This window comes from Tribolium castaneum, chromosome 1 (assembly GCF_031307605.1).
Source record: "Tribolium castaneum strain GA2 chromosome 1, icTriCast1.1, whole genome shotgun sequence".
In the NCBI taxonomy this organism is placed as follows: domain Eukaryota; kingdom Metazoa; phylum Arthropoda; class Insecta; order Coleoptera; family Tenebrionidae; genus Tribolium; species Tribolium castaneum.
The window spans coordinates 20,032,115-20,049,644 of record NC_087394.1 but is presented as its reverse complement, the minus strand read 5'-3'; the positions used below and the strand labels follow the sequence as shown (position 1 = coordinate 20,049,644).

At 30.6% G+C, this 17,530-nt stretch overlaps 2 long non-coding RNA genes across 4 annotated transcripts; one reads left to right on the top strand and one right to left on the bottom strand.

Annotated features, from left to right (window-relative positions):
- Positions 1-353: 353 nt before the first annotated feature.
- LOC135266007 (uncharacterized) lies at positions 354-6,315 on the bottom strand. The gene is made up of 5 exons (XR_010333942.1): positions 5,479-6,315; positions 4,687-5,422; positions 4,473-4,631; positions 3,937-4,416; positions 354-3,884 (listed from the first exon to the last, which is right to left on the bottom strand). It is a non-coding gene; the product is annotated as an uncharacterized LOC135266007 (long non-coding RNA).
- Positions 6,316-13,884: 7,569 nt separating this feature from the next.
- Positions 13,885-16,452, top strand: LOC135266005 (uncharacterized). 3 transcript variants are annotated; one of them, XR_010333941.1, is made up of 5 exons: positions 13,885-13,899; positions 14,040-15,332; positions 15,399-15,669; positions 15,723-16,221; positions 16,274-16,452. It is a non-coding gene; the product is annotated as an uncharacterized LOC135266005 (long non-coding RNA). The 3 variants fall into 3 exon arrangements; XR_010333938.1 differs by having other exon boundaries at positions 14,040-15,543; positions 15,611-15,669; XR_010333937.1 differs by having other exon boundaries at positions 14,040-15,669.
- Positions 16,453-17,530: the final 1,078 nt, after the last annotated feature.

Here is a 17,530-nt window from a genome sequence, read left to right as displayed (position 1 = left end):
GCCACGGTCTGCAAACTTTTCGCTAGATGGCGCTGCCGTCAGCGCAGCCGTCAATCAAAGATGGCGCTGGCCTCCATTTTTTTTTTTTAAACACACCCCCCGCCCGTTTGCGAATATGCAACCAAGAAAACAAGTAGTAGTAGTAGTAGTAGCTTTTTGGGGTTGTGAAATTTTTGGTTTTTGGGGTTGTGAAATTTTGAATATATGATTTTTGAAATGTGCAATTTTGAATACATGAAGTATATATACAATACATGCTGTATTGAGTTAAGCAAAATATCAGAAAATCATCGCGCTTGTCACTAATAACTAATAAAGGAAAGTCATTATTTTATCGATAAGGAAAAAAAACCTAGTATATGTAGTTTTTTATTTTTGTAATGTTGTTTGCCTAACTTGTCTGTTGCGCACCAAGTTTATTTTGTTATTTGTTTAAAATATAATGCAAAAAAAGTTGTTGTTGTTGTTGTTCCTTCCATGGGGAGTCGAACCTCAGGTAGGTAGAGTGGATAGTGCTGTCTATTTTGGAAACCTGAAACAAATTCACATAAGCTATTTGGTTAATGGATAATAATAAAAACAATAAATTACTTTAATTGTTTATTACATCTAAATATAAGTACATACATACATACATATTATAATACATAAACATTATAATACAATAACTACAATACAAATTAAATATTATTCCTGAGTTTGAGGAAGAATATTTTTATGACCCCAAGATAATGTTCTACCTTCAGAATTGTTTAAGATGTAACGTTTATCATCTTTGAAAGATAAAGCAATTTTTTTCTTTAATTCTGTGTAAATGTTATGAAGCTTCGAACGAAAGATATTCATTTCTTTAATAATTTCAGTGTTTGGAACAGTAACTGCGTTTTGGTAGTCAATTTTATGTAATTCACTTGTAATTACATTGTGTTTAATACCCTTAGCTTTTTTAGATAATTCACCTTCAACATCCACACAATATGCTTTAGCACCTGTTCCTAAAAATTCTGATATTACACGTCCTTTATATTCATCTTTCATCTTCCCGATGACAGAAGACGATACAGGTATTCCATGAATATTTTCTGCTTTATAATTTGAAGTATCAAAACGCTCTATATTAGATTTAATATCATCATAAATATTTTCACAAAAAATTTCAATTACTAAACTATCAGTATCGGTATACAAAAGCGTTGCATTGTTACCGTATTTAAGTTTTATGAAATTATAATAAAAATCATACATAATAGTTTTACTGATATCTAGAATAGTAAAACCTACATACAGAGGTTTATTGTAGAAAACTTTTTCGTTCTCTAATTGAATAGCTACAAAATTTGGTGTAAAGATAGATGAATTTTTAAAATTTGGTCGTGCAATTAAACTTTCAGCACCTGGTTTTCTACCTATATTATTCCATGATGTTACCAATTTCACGTTTACTCTTTTATCAATTGATTCCATGGTTTTACCAAAAACTGAATTATTCATTAATTTAAATACATCTTTTTCTAACGCGTTTTTTGATTTGTTACGCATTTCTGTATTTAAATCAATATATGTTTTCAACCATGGTGATTGATTAAAACTTAAAACACGGTGAATATTAATTAATTTTAAACCACCTTGTATAGCTTGTCTTAAATTTCGATAATGTAAAACATAGTGTACTTTATTGTTCAAGGTTGCGCAAAGTTTCTCAGTTTTACTAGAGGGAGGAATAAATTTTTCAGGACAAAATGGTAAATCGTTGTGAAGATTATGTAATTCAGAAGGATATTCTAAATCAACTTCGAATATATAACCTACATCAGCGTTATCTGTCAAATTGAGAATTAGGTTATCATTGAATTCATTAGGATCTTCCCATCGAAAACCGCTATAAGGTAAATATTCAGACATTGCTGCTCCATACAAGTTGGTTGCATCAAGGTACATTATAAAAGAAGTTGGTTTAGAAGGATCATGATTTGATAAAAACTTATTATTTGCTACTGCTTTACGTTTTGAACATTGACAAAGTCCTCCTCTAATAGATTTTCGAAAGAAATGTACCATGTCTATATCAGTTAACAATTCGAATTTAATTCCAGTCATTTTTAACATAGCATCCCAGCCTAATGAAGGTGCTGTTAAGTAATGAGCTGGATCTAGTTCATAAATTTTGAGACAAACCTTTCTGAAATTTTCAAAAATGTCTGTTAGTAACAAAACATCAGACTTTAAATAAATGTCGGAATAATCACCTAACGTTTTGCAATCAAATAGATTCCAGACTTCCTGTGCTCGCTCATAATCATGTTCACTGATATCAGTTTTATTAAGATTATCATAAAATTGTTGAATCAATGGTAAACTGGTATCATCTAACTTATTAAAACAATCCAAATATGAATATGGAAAAACACCTTTTTGTCTTATCAAATTAAATTGGTTATCGTCCGGAAAGTGTTTCCGAATGGTTAGACATTCATTAGAAGTTAAAGTCTGAGATAATTTATCTAATGAAAAAGAAAGGAAACGGAACGAATCTACGAATCTAAGCGTTATAAAAATATTGTCAACTGTATTTGTAGTCGTGTTCATGACCTTATCAACTAAAATTTTTTTTGAAAATGTAATATACTTTTCTTTAGTTTGAGCAATGCAATTAATGATGGTCTTTTCTGTTGCTAAAGCTTTAATAAATAAATGACTATCATAATTAGTTAAATTATGACAAAAAACAGGGATATATTTTGGAATCTTATAATTTAAATTACAAATAGAATGTGCAGGTCCTAAAAATTCACCTGTTAAGTGACAATGATTACGAACTCTATCACAATTTAGACTTCCGTAATCTGTTTTGAAAGGTTCTTTACATAAATGACAATGGGTAGATATTTGAAAAACCAATTCATCTAACGGAGTCATTTCAAGTGGTACGATATGTTTGAGGTGATCGTGATAAAGTCTATTTACATCATCTTGCAACCATTTCACAAAAATTTTAGGAGCATCTTTTCCTCGATAAGTCCGATAAATTGATAAATTATCATTATATGCACATTTTATGTAATATCCGAAACTATATGGTTCATGTAAATGTGTAACAATTGTACGGATATTATCGGCTGAATTATCATTGCGTAAAGGTTTTAAAATAGATTCAAAATCGAAATAAAATACAAAAGGAACTTTAAGAGATTTATCAAAATTTTGAAATGTTAATTCATTACCAGGCACTTCTTTACCAAATTTATTTATAATCAGATCAGAAGTTGGTAATGTAGTGACAACTTCATTACAAGCATACTTACGATGTTTAACTAATTTTTGTTCACTCGAAAAAAATAATAGACAACCGTTACATATAAATTTAGCATGATTATGTTTGGAAAGTTGTGAACTTATTAATCGAGAAATGTTGCTTATCAGACAGTAATGTTTGATCATTCTTTCATCGTCTACGATAAGTAATAAATTTACATGAATGTCTCGTTTCTTAGAAGTTAAATAAAAGGGACCTATAATATCTGATACCCATTTACCTTTTTCATGATCAAAACGCTGCTCTGTTCCATAGACATTTACACTAATATTATTAAGTGCTTCAAATTTAAAAATATCAGTTAATTTAACCGGAAATGAAATATCTGTAAAATCTAATTCCTCTTCAAACTCACGATAAGCATCAACTCGATGTCGATTAACATTTACTTCAGTTGAATGAAGGTGTGCCAAAACAGACCATTTGAAACATTCATTATCATCATTATGAATATTGATAACCGCTCTCCGCTTCGCTATGTCCTTCGGTAATGGTATATATGTTGATGCACGTAGTGGATTGAATTTGTTGATATTAAGTTCCAAAAACAAAATTTCCATTAAAATCCAACCTAAAAAATTTAATACAATAATATGTTTATAAATAAAATTGATATTACTTACCACTATCTTTTTCCAAGAATTCACTCATTTTGTTTTTTATGACGCCACATATTTCTTCCAGTTCTACCTTAATATTTGTCGATATTGAAATGATGATATTTTTAGTGTTGAATGATTTGATTTCGATAATGTCTTTAGAAGGTAAAATATATTTAGCAAAAAGTTCGAAATTAATTTTAAGTTGGTTAAATTCTCTCAGTTTTCTAGTTATTAAAGTGATAAGTTTATCTTGATTTCTTTCAAAAAAATTGCACACTTCCAAGTCATCTAGTTGTGAATTTTTCAATCGGTATGAGGTAATTCTTGATTTGAAGGCAACTTGATATTCTTCAACGAAATCATCATCATCATTAATTTTGGCGGAGATGACACTTTTATGTTTTAAAGAACGTAAATGGTTTAATCTGGATCCTCTGTAGTGACTATTGCATATTTCACAAAATTGATGAAATGAACATGATGGAGCGTTAGTAGTAACTTCTAAAAACAAAAACAAGTTATAATAATAATAATATAAAGAATATTTACAAAAATACCTTGTAAAGGTGTTCTAGTTGTCAGGCGGGCTTTTTTAGGAGTCATATCATCCGAATCCATTGAACACAATGATGAATTTGTAATATGACGCCTATAGTTATCAAATCTCGTAAATGACGTTTTACATCCGGTGCAAGTGAGTTTAGATAATTTATCACCTTAAAAATGCTCTTAATTAAAACAATTTCTATAACGTAAAATGTATTTACTTACTATGTTTTTTTACATGACGTGTTAAAGCATCTTTGCGAGTAAACTTGTTATCGCATTGAGAGCACTTGAACATGATTACTTTCATACACGGACAGTCGAAGTAGAAATGAATTAATCATTGATGCGATATGATTTTATATTCCATAAACTTTGCAACCGGATATTGTGGTTCCTTACGTAAAAATTCAAAAAATTCAAAATATAACTGATAAAAATTTAACGTTTTTAAGGAAAAAAACGTTAGACAGGAAATATGATAACAAAAATAATCAGAATGAATATTATTTTTTATTAGACATAAAACAAACTACATACTTAAACTAACAAAGTCATACACCTAAATAAATTTTTAATTGCAGTTTTTAAGCCAAACCTAACGCTATGAACATCATAAAAACGATCCAACATGTACAAACAATTCCAAACATTGCTAAAAAGGTAGGAACATGATTAAAACAATTTTTTATTGAAACTACATCATGATCATTAAGTATAAGTCTCTTCCAGTCAGTATCAATATAATTACTATTGGTAAAAACTAGTCTTAATTTAAAATATATTACAGAGTTTGCTATAGAAACATTTTCATATTTAAATATTTCTATTGCAGTATTGCTCAAATAACCCAGATTCATCTTCTTCCATTGGTAATCAACATCGTTGAAAAATAAACTTTTCCAGAGAGGAGACCATCTTGTGTTGTTAGGACTTTCACTAGTGAAGACGATGTACATATCTACAACATCTAACGGTTTTTGCACGTACAACACATTTTGTATAAGAGTAACAAACAAGATGAGTGATGAGTTCAAAAGAGGCATTACACTTGAAACGCAGTGGGTTGTTGTTGTTGTTGTTGTTGTTGTTGTTGTTGTTGTTGTTGTTGTTGTTGGCTTCCTGTATCATCTAAAATACACGAAACACAATTATTTATTGATGAAGGAGGACCATCAAACTGATCTTCGTCAAAACTGTTATAATAATGTTGTAAACATGGTAGATTCAGCTTTATATCATGATCTTGTTGATATGTTTCCGGTAATTTATGAAATATATCCATCAACTGGCACGGTCCTAATTTCAGTAGTTCCAGTTTCATTAGTAATCGAATATCGCTTATGGTTTTTTCAAAATGCAGCACTTTTTTTATAACAGGTTCTACACTCGTTGCCATCTTAAATGGAACTAAATTAGACGTTAAATAATTATATCGTATATATATTTCTTATTTATTAGGTAATATCTTTCATTTCAATCCAACTATTCTGATTATCTGGTAAACCTAACCATTTCACAAATAATTTAGTTCCTTTACGTCGAATCACTTTCTCAACTAAATAGACGTCAGGATATTGAGTTTTTGATAATTCCCAAATATAAAAAGCTCCTTTGATTGGTTGACCTTCTTTATCTTCTAGCAGAAATGTTACAGGATTGGTTAGATTAATCTTACTGATTTTAAAAATTTCCGTTGACCAATTGGGTGTATATCCTTTTTCAAATAACATCTTTTCTTTGCTAATTCTTACGAAATCTCCGACTTTAAATTTTTTTCTGTTTTTATCAACAATCTTTAGATGATCATATGCTGTTATGTCTCCTTGATTCGAAGCGTTTATCTCTGTGGGTTTCCTTCCTGTTGTTCGATGTATTGTAGTATTATAATTTTTGGTTATCTCTTGCAATTTATTTATCCATTTATGTGTCGCAAATAACGTAAAATATCGATAAATTTTGGATTTTAAAGTACGTATAACTCGTTCAGCAATTGCTGCTTTTTTAACGCTGTACGTACTATAGTGATTAATATTATAACGTCTCATCAAATCCTGAAAAGTGGTATTATAAAATTCCTTTCCTTGATCTGACTGTAAATTCTTTGGTATTCGTTCTTTTTCATTCTTCAGTATTGATTCCATAGCTCTGCTAACCTCATTAGCTGATTTCGATTTCAGTGGTCTGGTCCATAAAAATTTAGAAAAACAGTCGATTACGACTAAAATATATTTAAATCCATTATTATGATAAGATAAATTTTGCATTTCTGCTAAATCTACTTGCCATAAATCATCCAATCCTTTAATTATAGTACGTCTTCGTTTAAAATTCCTGCGTGCAGGTTTAAATATCTCGTTTACCAATTTTTGCTTTACATCACTAACTTGCTTTAGTCGAACCATTGCTTATTTACGGTACACTTCTCTACAATTTCCATGACGATCTGACATTTGACCTGGAGGACACTTGTTTTTATTATGAGGCATGGGTTCTATCTTTCACTATTTTCATATGAATCTGTTACTTTCCTTTTCTTTGATATAGGTACATTTTCAAGTTGATCTGTATCACCTGCTTTAGAACGTTTGGAAATGGTTTCTGGTTTTATCTTAATACTATCGATTCCTTCAAAGCGTTCTTCAAGTTTTTTTATTCGTCTGGTTATCTCATTTGAATTATTCATAAATTTTTTCCACTTGTTATCGATTTCATAATTTATACTTAAATGTTTGTTATGCAATTCTGATTCAATCGTGTGAGGAATTGTAGCAATTATATTATCAATTTTTTCATCAAGTATTTTGTACTTAACATTCATGGTTAAGTTTAACTGATTAAATTTATCCATCCATATAGCATCTGCTTTATGAACATTATTATTTAAATCCGTTAAAGCAGCTATTACTCCTTCCATCTTTTGGTATATTTGTTTACTTACTAAATCAATATATACCTTATTCGCACAATCTTTGTCTTCTGTTGGATCATTAATGTTACAGATTCTATGATGTTTTAAATCAAGGTCACCATCAGCAGTGAAAACAAAAGGTGATGGTGTAGATTTAAAAAATGCACTTGATGCTGATAACACTTTACGTCCGAATAGATCAATGGGCATTTCAACACTGAGGATTAACCAGAAAAAAACTTAAGCCTAATATATTACACCACATTCCTTTAATTCTTCTTCTATTGATAAAATTTCATTCAGATGGGAATTGTTACCCGCTTTTGTCGCTGCATGTAATAATGCTAGACGTGACACTAATTCATTTATGTCATCCCAGTAAACATATTCTACACGTTTATTAGTGAATAATCCTTCACCAATAAACGGAGATTTAGGAAATGAAGTAAACATTGGTTGCACAATTTGAGTATATTTTACACCTCTATGACCTTTTAGTTGTTTTGTGGGATCATTATTTTTTCTATGTGTATTAGAAATTTCAAGTATTTTTTTGTATGCTGACCGATCCTCTTTTGTAATTTGAGTGTATTTATCTTCAGGGTTTTTAAAAAATATTAGTCTGTATAAACCAGGAGTACCAGGAAATGATTCATTATCTAAAATTAAATCACCATTTTGACTGATTATTAATTCATGTTTACCCATAAATAGTTTATTCTCTTTTGAATTATATCTAGGACCAAATGTCTGATCACTGGTTTTCTCTAAAACTGCTTCTATTGCATTTCTCGCAACTGGAGGATATTGTTCTAAAAATTCATCTAAAATATGTCTGCTATTAATTAAATCATCCATAGTGTCAGATTTGGTTTCTTCATCTTCTTCTTTTATTTCTGGTAATGACTCATATATTTCTTCTGGTTGTCGCAGTGATGTACTAGGTTCATATGTTTCTTCAACTGGTAGTTCAAGTTCTTGTTTAATCTTTTCTTTTTTTGGTAGTTTAAGAAATTGTTTCCTTTGCTTTTGAATATGATGTTTTGGTCTTTTGTGTTGTTTTTGTTGTTGTTGCTGTGGTGGTGGAGATTGCTTCTCCAATTTTATTGAAATTTCTTCTAAAGGATTTATAACAGGCTGAAAAAGCTTTTTAATTGACTCATCCGCTTCACTGCTGTTTAACTTTATGGCTTTATACTTCTTTCGAATTGAATCAGCTGCTTTTAATATATGTCTTTTAAGGTTTTGATCTGGTTTGGTACCCATCATTACCGCTTAATGTTATAAACTAACCGAACAAATCAGAATTATTGTTTATATAACTTCTTATTCGACTGCTATTATAACGGGTCTCAAACTGATATTAACCGATCTCAAACCGATCAGGAACTGCTTTTTAACAGACATTAACCGGTCTGAAACCGATATTAACCGGTCTCTATCCGATAATAACCGCTCTGGAACCGGTATTAACCAATATCACACCGATACTAACCGGTCTGAGACCGATATTAACCGGTCTCTAACCGGTATCTAACCGATACTAACCGCTTTGGAACCGGTATTAACCGATATCGCACCGATACTAACCGCTGTGAAACTGATATTAACCGGTCTGGAAACGTTCTCAAATAGATATCACTCTACACTTGAATAAAATGATCAAACCCTTTTCTATATCGACCCTTATTTAATTCATTATCTTTACATATAACCAAAAAACCATATTGGTTTTTCCAACATTCCTGACATATTTCACAGAATTGTTCGAATTTCATATCAGCACCAACATGATCTTCATATACATGTTTTAAATTTAACAGATCTTGTTTTAATATTACCAATAAATTTGCATTATCTCGAATTAAATGTTTCGGTATTTTTGTATATGTTTGACAGAGATAGAAACTATCAATATTTTTATGCCGGCCCATGCAAAAGTAATCCCTTATCTTAGCTTGATTACACATTATGACATCATCAAATATAAAAATAGAGTTATTTTTTGCATCTTTTGGATCTAGCACGTCTTCATTATGTTCATACTGGTTATATTCCATTCCTTTAATTTTTTGTAGCACATCACTAAGCAGTTTATACTTCGGTTGATATAATGATTTACAATAAATATATATGTTTTCAAATTTCAATCCGTTGGGATCAAACAATAAAGACAATAATATGTTAGTTTTTCCTCCACCAGAAGGTCCACAAATTATACAACGTATTGATTCGGGTAAAAGTGTACCATGTCGATGAGACATTTTATGTTTATTATCAACATTATTATAATCATGATTTATGATAGGTAATTGTAATTTTTGCTTTAACACTTTCATTTTCATACTAAATTAAAAACATTTATAAGAAGGTTTATATAGGGAAAAAAGTTCAGTTAAATGTTGTCTTTCAAAGGGGAAGGACTATTAAATACTGCAATCAATAAATTACCTTTTGAATTACATTTACCAGGATATCAATATTGCGGACCTGGTACAAAACTTAAGAAACGGTTAGAACGAGGTGATCCTGGAATAAACAAGCTTGACAGCTTTTGTAAAACGCACGATATAGCTTACGCTAATTCCAACGATTTAAAAGATAGACATCAAGCGGATCGAATTTTAGAAGATAGTGCATGGTCACGTGTTAAGTCTAAAGACGCTTCATTTGGTGAAAAAGCAAGTGCCTGGTTTGTAACTAACGCAATGAAAGTCAAAAGGAAATTAGGTATGGGAATCCAAAGGAAAAAATCGAAAAGGAAGACAAAGAAATCTAGAAAGAGGACACAGAAAAAACAACAACCTTTTCATAAAGCTCTTTTATCAAATTTAGAAAATAAGGGATATGATAATATAAAATCTGCATTATCAGCTGCTCGTATAGCAGTTAGAAAATCTGGAGGTCGTAAGCGTATAAAAATTCCTCGTATTATACCTATAAAAACAGGAGGATTTTTACCATTGTTACCATTAATTTTTGGAGGACTTAGTGCCTTAGGGGCTATGGGCGGAGGTGCTGCTGCTATAACTAAAGCTGTAAATGATGCTAAAGCAGCGAAACAGAAATTAGATGAGAATAAACGTCATAATAAAGTACTGGAAGATATCGCTATCGGGAAGGCGGGAAGTGGTTTATATCTTCGAAAGCAACCACGAGGTTATGGATTGTATTTACGTAAATTTCCAAAAAACTACCAATAAAACTGCCTAATAGGGCACTAACTGATAATGATTTAAGAAGATATGCTAAATTATTAAAACTACCCAAATTTAAAGGCGTTTTTATGAGAGATGAATTAATTCATATGAAACCTGATAAGACAGAATGTGCTATCATTAATTTGGACTCTAAAAAAGGATCCGGAACTCATTGGGTTTGTTATAGAAAAACAAATAAACAGGTTGATTATTTTGATAGTTATGGAAATCTAAAGCCACCTCTAGAATTAGTACGATACTTAGGAAATTGTAATATTTACTTTAATCATGATCGTTATCAATTTTTATCATATAATTGCGGACATTTATGTTTGATGTTTTTACATAATAAAAGATGAGATAATCATGTATTTTATTCAGTCATGTATAAGACATTCTCCCTAACAGGTGTTGAAAGTACGCTGTCTGAACACTATGAGCCACCCATTGACCTTGAAGAAAATTCGAATTATTCTATAGCTTTAATCGGTTTTTATACTAACAATAATATACCAAATATAGAAGAGGGTACAAATAAATTTTATTATTTTGCTCCGAACACTACTGAAGAAAAAGTGATAACATTTCCGAAAGGTGCTTATGAAATAGCTGCTATAGAAAAATATATACAAATTATTCTTAGTGGACGATCTGCAACTGATGCTCAAAAACAGAATACATTTTCATTGAAGGCTAACGAAAACACATTAAAGTGTGAGATATTTAGTATTTACGACATTAATTTCGCTCACGAAGATAGTATTGGTAAATTGTTAGGTTTTTCTAAAAGGAAACTTAAAGCAAGACAATTACATGAAAGTGATTTACCTGTTAACATAATTAAGGTTAATACAATACGTATCGAGTGTAATATTGTAAGAGGTTCTTTCTACAAAAACAAAGAATCTCATACTCTTTATGAAACTGCTTTAAGTGTTAGTCCAGCCGAACAGATTTTTGTGGAACCATTAAATCCTATTTATTTACCTATCATTAATAGATCCAATATACCTAACCTAACTATTGATATTGTTGATCAAGACCATTGTCCTATAGATTTTAACGGTCAAACAATCAATATTCGTCTTGCTCTGAAAAAAGAAGCATAAACATGGGTTTAGTGTTTCAAAATCAATATAAAAAATCATACAATCCATCAAATTATCAGTCAGTATCTTGTCATCAGTCGACATTATCACATCAGAGCGTGCAGATTCTTAAATCGTTAGGATATAATGTCCGCCAGCAAACTTCAGGTTTACAGTTCACCGGAAATAGACGACAGCATAAGTAAAGAGGAAGAACATACATATAGTCCGCAAGTAAGATCTTTCGATAACAATGATGAAATCGAAATTATAATTAATCAGAGAGATATTTGGATTTCTCTCTTTGAATCATTTATACAAGTGGACGGTGAGTTCATACCAGATCCGGTACCGGAAACTGGCGGTGGAAATGTAACCTTGACTAATAATGCAGCAGCATATTTATTTGAGAATGTAAGCTATGAATTGAATAATGTTGAGTTAGATAGTGTACGTGAAGTCGGAACAGTATCTACAATCAAAACTTTTCTATGTTATGGCAAAGATGAAGTAAGAGCATTAACTCTCGCTGGATGGAATGATCAAGAAAGTCAACAACTGAAGACATTTAATGAAACTGATAATACGTTTTCATTTAGAATCCCTTTATCTTATCTGTTAAATTTACCATTTGATTATCATCGGATAGTTAGCGGTCATCAAAAACTTCGATTAATACGAAGTCGTAACGATGCTAATTGTTTCATTTCTACCGGAACGAGAAAAGCGACACTTAAGATTAACAATATTGAATTAAAAGCAAAACATGTTTACCCAAATGATGAAATTAAATTAACTATATTAGAAGGGATCAACAAAGATCGTGTTATATCGTTACCGTTCAGAAAATGGGAAATTCATGAACTTCCATCAGTTCGACAAACTAATAACGACATCTGGAGAGTTAAAACATCTACTCAATTAGAAAGACCAAGATTTATTATCGTTTGCTTTCAAACAAACCGAAAAAATAATCCAAAGTCTGATGTTACTCTATTTGATCATTGTGATGTAAGAAGCGTACGTTTATGGTTGAATTCAAATGTTTATCCATATGAAACATGGAAACTACAATTTGCTAAAAATAAATATTTAGAAGCATATCAAGCTTACGTTGATTTTTATAAGGAATTTAATGGAAAAGATCGTGCTGAACCTATATTAAGCTATACAGATTATACAAAAAGACCGATATTTGTATTAGACTGTTCCAAGCAAAACGAAGCAATTCGAAGTTCCACCATTGATATCAGCTTAGAATTTGAAAGCGATAATAATTTCCCAGCCGATACAAGAGCTTATTGTATTATCATTCATGATAGAATAATGCAGTACTATCCGTTAACAGGAATAATTAGACAACTGATATAAGGATGAAAAAAAGTGTTACTATAAGTGATAGTGCTCCGGAAGTACATAATCTAATAGTTTGGTCATATGCTTATCAAGATGCTAGAAAAGGAAACTATTGGATACAATGCGCTGCAGACAGAGAAAGGTTTAAGTTTAGAATTAATCAAATGAAAAATATTTTAAAGGAGATCTTAAATTCTGCTCATCGTGAACAAATTTTTCAGTCTAGATTTAAGTGTTCAACATGAAGGTAGTAGTGATTGATGTTCAAGGATTTTATATACCTGAATTCATCGTTAAAGAATTAACAATATTTGATGGACATCGAACTGGTCACTATTTGTTTAAATCACCGGTGCCGTTTCGTCAACTAAGTGCAGATGTAAAAAAACAAGTGAAATATTTAGAATTAAATCATCATCTATTACGTTACAACAGTGGAAATATCGACTATGAAAATATTTATAACATACTAGAAGAAAATATTATCGATGATGTTATCGATATTATTTACGTAAAAGGAAGCGTTAAAGAGGATTTTTTAAGACAATTTTTCGATTCAAAGGACTTTTACCCTAGGATCATCAATTTGGAGGAAGCAAACTCTTGTCCAAAATTGCAACCACAACTTCCGTTATGTATGCATCATTACTTAAAAACTAAAATATGTATCTGTAGTCTTAATAATGTACGGTTTATTTATAATTATGTAATTCAGAATTTACCGAAATAAACGTTTAAAGTTTTAATCTCGTTTCCTTCTCCTACTTCATTAACCTGCCCTCTCCACTCTAGTTAAGATTACAAAAAGTATAAAGGGATCAACTTTTAGTGTGTGAAATAATTTTTATTGAAATATCAACAGTCAACACAACCATCATGTCTAGTAAGTAGAAATAATTTTTACATTATTTTATTTTAAATTTTTTCCGAATCAATTGTTTGAAATTTAATTACAACACTTCATCATCAGTCTTAATAAATTAATGTAATCTATTTATTAAATTTCTCTTTCTTTTGTTACAGAACATCCCGCAGGTTACTATGGGGACTATAACCCAGATTTGGTTGTTAACCACGCTGGGTTAACCGAAGAGGAGGTGGACCACCTCCTCACCCAAATTCCCGCGGGCACCTTCGAGTGGGTTTCCCTTATTAACATCTATCTGCGACTGGAACCGCCCCCATCCCTTGGAGGTTATTTTGATATTTTTACCGTGGGGCGCTTGACCGCCGCGATAGACACCGATGAGGAGCGGGGTATAATTGACATTTGGGTATGGGTACATTAAACCTCATACATGTTGGATCGTTTTATGATGTTCATAGCGTTTTTTATGATGTTCATAGCGTTAGGTTTGGCTTAAAAACTGCAATTAAAAATTTATTTAGGTGTATGACTTTTTTAGTTTAAGTATGTAGTTTGTTTTATGTATAATAAAAAATAATATTCATTCTGATTATTTTTGTGATCTTATTTCCTGTCTAACGTTTTTTTCTTGTAAATTTATGAATCAAAAATTTTATAAATATCCAGTTGTATTTGATTATTAATTTATCGTTACAATCATTTTCCCCAAAAAATTTATATCCAATAGTTTACAAACAATATATACATTTCTAATAGTTAAAACACATTTATACATCTTTTATAAAAAAAGTGGATTTGTTTAATTGAAATAGGTAAAAATTCATATCCAAAACCTTAATTACTGGGCGGTTAACATTTTTTACCAAAAGATTTTGAAGAATTTACAACAATTTATCATAAACCCTCAACAGATGATATAGTAATTATTGTAAAAGCTGAAGTTTATATTTTTTTCATTATCTACTTTTAGATTTAAAACTAATTATCCGAAATCTATAAGCGAAGAATTTAAAATATCAAGTCCAATTTCGGCAGCGATAACAACTTACTCAGGTGGTATTTATCTTTTTCTCAGAGATAATACATATATTACATTATCTAGTTGCATCTCTGGATATAATGTTCCTGGTTTAACAAACGAATTATTTGAAGGTGTTCCTAATAAAATAACAAGGACATTTAGATATTTAAACGGAAAGCTGTACTTTTTTAATGAAAATAATTACTTTGAATATGATGAGTTTACTAAGAGTGTCATACAAGCGGGACCTAAAACTTTATCTATATTTAACATTAATTGTCCGCGAGAACCCATCTTAATTCAATTGAAAAAATTATCTTTTAAAAAGATTATTACACACAATGCAGTCCTGGTTGAAAATTTAACAGATTATACTCGTGAAGAAGATAGTTGGTGTAGTTGGTGTATTCATCAGTGTTTGTTTACAGTAAGTTTATATTACAACTTAATAAAACGTTCTTTCTAAACATCTAATTTAAACATCTAATTTCAGCTTCAGACCTACAAAAGTTGTGCCAAAAAGACGCATCGTAAGTTTATCGAAAATATTGACTTCGGCACAAGTTCTTCATCCACAAATTCTTCCGATTCAGACTACTGAATTCTTCTCTAAAACCAACATAAATAATCTTTTTTTGGTAAATTCTTTAATTTTTTAAATTTGTTTACCACATTTGATTGCTAAAAATGTGTTTAATTTTTTAGGAAAATTTTTATCAAATTTTTATCAAACAAAAAGTGCGTCACAAAATTCCTACGATAAGGTAAACCACAAAATTAGTATTAAATCATATTTTATTTCATTTTTATTTTTTAGGAAAGCGTGTTATCTGTTAACCGCAAAAATTGATTATAAAAGTTCCGTTTTTTACACATTTCACCAGTTTTATTAAAACTATCTTTGTGAGAAGTTGTATGTGCTCCGCTGTGTATTTTTGCATTTAAATTTCAAAGGATTCTGTAATGGCTGATCAACTATTAAATCTGAATAAAATTGCTGCCTGTGAATATACTGATACATATGTCAGTGCCAACGATTTGGAAGTGAACAAGAAATATAAAATCATCAATTTAACCAAGGCAAACACACAACATGGGGTTATGATGGTAGCATATCTGGACAACGTCGGTAAAGTTTTTTTACCTAAACGACTAACAGCAGTTATGAATGATACCATAATTACGACACTAATGGAAGGACTCGGATCTTATTTGATTTATATGGGACGTAAGCAAGCTAATGGAAATCAGGAACATGATGCCCACATTTTTAATTTCGAACGTATTGTTCACGAAGATTAATGTAAAATTTTTTGGTAAGTGTCATGTTCACCTCTATTTAAAAAACTAATTTATGATTTTTTTCAGGTTTCCAAAATAGACAGCACTATCCACTCTACCTACCTGAGGTTCGACTCCCCATGGAAGGAACAACAACAACAACAACTTTTTTTGCATTATATTTTAAACAAATAACAAAATAAACTTGGTGCGCAACAGACAAGTTAGGCAAACAACATTACAAAAATAAAAAACTACATATACTAGGTTTTTTTTCCTTATCGATAAAATAATGACTTTCCTTTATTAGTTATTAGTGACAAGCGCGATGATTTTCTGATATTTTGCTTAACTCAATACAGCATGTATTGTATATATACTTCATGTATTCAAAATTGCACATTTCAAAAATCATATATTCAAAATTTCACAACCCCAAAAACCAAAAATTTCACAACCCCAAAAAGCTACTACTACTACTACTACTTGTTTTCTTGGTTGCATATTCGCAAACGGGCGGGGGGTGTGTTTAAAAAAAAAATGGAGGCCAGCGCCATCTTTGATTGACGGCTGCGCTGACGGCAGCGCCATCTAGCGAAAAGTTTGCAGACCGTGGCGCCATCTAACGTGAGAATTTAGGCGGAATTTGTGACGACATCGGCGCTACCAACATTACACCCAATATTAATTTTTAAATAAATTAAAATTTTGGCGCCATTTTTTTTAACAAACAAACATGGCCGACTAATTTCAAATATTAATTTTGAAATAATTTAAATTTGGCGCCAATTTACCATTAAACAAAAATGACCGCCGCCGACTTTCAAACTTCCAAGATGGCGACGATTATTATTATTATTATTATTATTATACTACATAAATATATTTGCATCATCACAAATGGCGTCAGTCGGCCGCAGGCCGGCTGACCAGCTGGTCGCAGGCCAGCGAGCTGCGATTACGCGCTTGCGTCTGCGGCTGACTGACACAATTTTCACACATGCGCAGTAGAGGGAGGTGGAGGTGGTTTTTGAACCGGCTATCTCTATCTACTATTAAAAACTATAAAATGGCTTAGATTGCCTAAAAACACAGATCACACATGATCTTTTGCATAGAAATGAGAAAACGCTCATGTAACACACAAAATAAGCTCCATTTTTCCTTATTAAAAGTATTATTATTATTATTACTTTTGTTACTATTACTATTATTATTATTATTAATATTATTATTATTATTATTATTATTATTATTATTATTATTATTATTATTATTATTAACTCTTGTATAGTAAATGTTTTTATACCAGTTTTAAAATGAGTTATTAATTTTAGACAATTT